Source organism: Rhagoletis zephyria, unplaced genomic scaffold, assembly GCF_001687245.7.
Source record: "Rhagoletis zephyria isolate East Lansing unplaced genomic scaffold, Rhagoletis_zephyria_1.1 Rzeph_scaffold_01368, whole genome shotgun sequence".
In the NCBI taxonomy this organism is placed as follows: Eukaryota; Metazoa; Arthropoda; class Insecta; order Diptera; family Tephritidae; genus Rhagoletis; species Rhagoletis zephyria.
This window is the reverse complement of record NW_016158452.1, coordinates 7410-11809: the sequence shown is the minus strand read 5'-3', so window position 1 is coordinate 11809 and position 4400 is coordinate 7410. Positions and strand designations below refer to the sequence as shown.

At 33.0% G+C, this 4400-nt stretch overlaps 1 long non-coding RNA gene across 1 annotated transcript; it reads left to right on the top strand.

Annotated features, from left to right (window-relative positions):
• Positions 1 to 2077: 2077 nt before the first annotated feature.
• On the top strand, positions 2078 to 2513 carry LOC108363768 (uncharacterized). The gene is made up of 3 exons (XR_001847656.1): positions 2078 to 2160; positions 2324 to 2326; positions 2502 to 2513. It is a non-coding gene; the product is annotated as an uncharacterized LOC108363768 (long non-coding RNA).
• The last annotated feature ends 1887 nt before the right edge of the window (positions 2514 to 4400 follow it).

The following is a 4400-nucleotide window of genomic DNA, read 5'->3' as shown; positions in this document are numbered from 1 at the left end:
TTACCAAGAAATACGTTTATGGTAAAATTTTGGAAAATGGGCGTGGCACCGCCCACTTATGATCACATATAAGTATATCGGTAACCGTTCTACCAATTTGTACCAAACTCGGTGTGGTTATTGTGCTTGCCACATATAAGCAAAACGTTGAAAATTATTGAAATCGGACTAAAATAACGGCCGCTTCTCATATAACGGTAAATTTCAGAAATGCTTGAAACTTCAATATTTCGAAATTGAAGGACGCTAATTTACTCAAAATTGATACACCCCGGCTTACCATCTAGCGGAAGGTTTCGGAAAGGTGAAAAAACATATATTTAATACTTGCGCCGGGTATTTAATGTTCGGCTCCGCCCGAACTTAGACTTTCTTACTTGTTTGTATTTAGTTTTTACGATTTGTTAAACGGACTTAAGCGCGCACTATTTAGAAATAACATACTACACTGCCACCACTTTTTTATTGATCCCGTTGGCATACTTCTACTCTTTTATAGGGACGACTGAGAAAACCACTCATCTTCATCCACTTGCGCATGCCCAAAGTTCCGCTTCGCTAGGGCTGCCAGACGTTCCGGTTTTCCCGGACATATCTCGGTTTTAGACCATTTGTCCCGATGTCCCGGTCCAACCTTAAGATGTCCCGGGTTTCGTTTAAGTGTCCCGGTTTTCGATTTAAATGCACAAATGTAATAAAAGTTCAAAAATCACTACCGGTGCCTTTTGTGATATAGTTACATCTCCAGATAGTTGGACTTTGTACAAGCAATATTTGATGATCGATATACCCACATACATACCTGTAAGTGCAAAGCGCCCCTCCTAATTAGCATCAGCTGTTTTTTATTTGTTTTGCTCGTTTGTTTTTCGGATGGGCTTTAATTCTAAAGTAAGTTTTCGCGACAAAGTTTATAGAATATAAAAAAGTGTGTTTATAGAGTTTTGATTACCCTTAGAAAATGCCAAAGAGACCGTATAAATTCCTTTCCGCTTACACGGAAGAGTGCGTCATTTGTTTATATTTTTTGAAGTTATAGTACCTTAAAAGAGAGCCTCACTGAATTGTCATCCACACCTTGTTTAATACACCTAATGTGGATCAATGTTTTTTTCTTATTTCATCTGAATAGATTAAGGAAAAAAATTTGCTCAATATAAGTACATAAAATGCGTTGAATGACGTGCACAGAGTTTTAAAATTATATTAAGGAAAAGTCAACAACAAACAAGTTCACAACAACGAAAAATATGACTGATTTTTTAATGTTATCTTGTATTTAAATTTTTTTTCATGAAAACTAGTGTACTTATAAGTACAGTGCCGTACAAAATTATTGGCTCAGAGAATTTTTCATCAGATCTTTTAGAAAAATATTGGAAATGTAGCAGTTTCTTTCATACAAAAAGAATTGTCGAACATAGTTTGTATGGAAGAAGCTGTCAGCAAAAGATTATCAAAAAGGGACTAAAATTGTTGGGCCACAAAACGTCTTTTCAAAATTTGTATAAAAAGTCTGATTAGAAAGTTACAAATTTGTATGATAATTTATTGAATTTTCCCGAGTTTCGCACAAAGTCTAGAAATTCTGTTTTTGTTTTTTTGATGTAGTATATGTATTTATAAAAAATTAAAGCAAACAAATGTTGAATGCATTGTGCCAATAATTTTGGGCGACACTATATGTTTATTTTGAACTTTAGTACGTTGAAATGATCTCATCTTTTTATGGTTTTGTTTTTGTCTTGCCAAAATAAAATTTTACTACATACTTTCGTACGTAAGTAATTTTTGTCTAAAGGAAAGGAAGGGAGGACGGTTGTGGTGTTAGATTTTCCAAAGTGTCCCGGTTTGCCAACGGAGATATCTGGCAGCCCTACGCTTGGCCATACTCACACACTCACGCACACATCCTTACTCATAACTGCCTTACCGAGTCGTCGTGTTAGTACGGTTTCGCACCATATTGAAAATACTGGGATTAGGATGTTGAGGGTTTAGTTGAATGAAGTAGGAAATTCTAGCTAGGTAATTATTTTTCTGACCTCCGGCAAACGCATACATACCCCTGGAAGTGCTTCGTTCTTTTGACCCTGTATGCGGGCTTGTTAGTCGAAACGACTAACACCAACTTTGAATTGAAATAACAAACATGAAAAAGTCTTGAAATGTATTTTAGTTCTTTATAGTTTTTCAAACACATAACCAAAATATTAAATACATATTATTTTCTCTGTTACATATAATAAACAAAATGGTAAATGACTTCAGAGAGAGGTACGAAGCGAAACACGATTTTTGTTAGTCGAATCGACTAACGAAGCACGTCCAGGGATACACACTTACACTAAACAAAACGCTGGCGCTACAAATGGCTCATATATTCCTTGGGGAAAAATTAATACATATTTTGTTCTAATGACTGCTGGTAATCGTTACAGCTATGCAATTTTTACATATCGTAGGAAATAGATAACGTTAATTTTTGCAAGTTTAACCAGATTTTTTGATTTTTTGGATTATGACACTTTTCTAGTAAATGACGGATTAACATATACACTTAGGTCTCTTTTTATGCGGATTTGAATTTATGCATTTTTTCGCTGTAGCGATTTTGCTTTTTTGAGAGGTTTTATGGCTTTTTTTCTTCAGTGTTTAAGAGACAATGCTTCTGATAAATAATTTGTCTTTGTATTTTTACATAATTCATGTATTTATTGTGGTATTTTTTTTTTGTTAAAGTACAGATAAAATTTTATTTATTTCATTAATGTTCAGTTTTACATGGAATAATAAGTATTGAAGTGAAGAAATAAATTGTTTTTTTTTTTGCTTAATATTGACTCACTGGATTTTTTATGCGGAGTAAAAATTTTACTAGCAGAAATTAGCAGGAGAGCCCAAAAAATGCTAGTTTCTGCTAGTTTTTTGGGTTAAGAAACGCTTTCCAGCAGAAATTAGTGATAATTTGTGATAATTATCTGTTAAGAAACAAAGCTCCGAATTTCGAACATCGACCAACCATTCCATTATTCGATTCGAAATTTGTTGGTACAAATTTAATTTAATTCGAATTTTTTAGAATTTTGAAAATTTTTTTTATTGAAAACTTTAAAGTTTGTAAGAATGATAAATAAAGGAAGAGATTCAATTGAACTTACAACGTATCGCTCTACTACCAAAAATAAATACAAATAAGTATTGCTTTTCTCAATTAAATATCTCAAAAAATATCAGGAAAAATCCAACAAATTATCAAATGTATCATGTGGTTTTAGTATCAATTAAAACAATTAACAAAATGTATATTGAACCTAATTTACACTGTTTTACAGTTACCTATTTTAAGTATTAGTATTTCATCCGCCGGTGTGGGCATTGTTACGCCTCAACCAAAATGAACTAATGCTTGTATACATCTGTATTAGGGATGTTAATTTTTCAGCTCTTGTATACATCGGTATTAGGGATGTTAATTTTTCAGCTCTTGTATACATCGGTATTAGCGATGTTAATTTTTCAGCTTTTTCCGATCTCGGGATTTTCGGGATGTCGTTATCACAATCCCGTGATCCCGGGATTAGTCCCGGGAATTAGATATACATTATTTTTCAACAACTAAAATCGAAAAAAATGCTTCTATATTGTTTGAGAAGCTCTCCTTCCATAAAATAAATAATAAATAAATGGGTTTGAAACCTACTTTTTTATTTTATTTTTTCTCTCTGACGTCAGGATTTATTTTAAAGGACTTTGCAATTTCAAAGATATGATGTTATTCCAAAAATTATGTAAAAATTCAATGCAATGTAGAACAAAACTATGGGTCCTAAATTCAAGAGGAAATTTCTTTAGAATTTAAAAAGTTTAAAAATTTTGGATTCACAAGGACGAGTAGGTAATTTTTTAAGCTGATAAAGCTAGAAGGACGAAATTCGAGGTAGTAGTTTATGTAAGTCCTTAACATATATTTTTTTTTAAACAGATATCGTAAAGTTTCAAGGATAAAATTTTAAGGGACACTTTCAATACTTACCAGTGCTTTTGCACCAAAAACTTGAATCTGCTTAAATTCTGCAGGATCTCCTCTTTAATTTGATACCCATACTTCTTCTCTTCTTTGAATTTTTTAAGTCATTTTTGAATTGGTTGGTTGGTAGAAGGTTCGCCTGGGTACATTCCTAGGGCCCAATTAGTGCTGAAAGCACCATTTTGATACGCTTTCTCTGGGACTCCTGATTTTATTTCCTTTCATGATTCGTTGGGTTCGTCAAACCATTTGAATTTTCCGATGAATCTATTCAGGTTAGTAATAGTGAATTTAGAATATTCCCCAAGATTTTGGATGGAAAAACTCCCGAAGTGTGATTTGCCTTATTTGTGCCAATGCTGGGCACTCG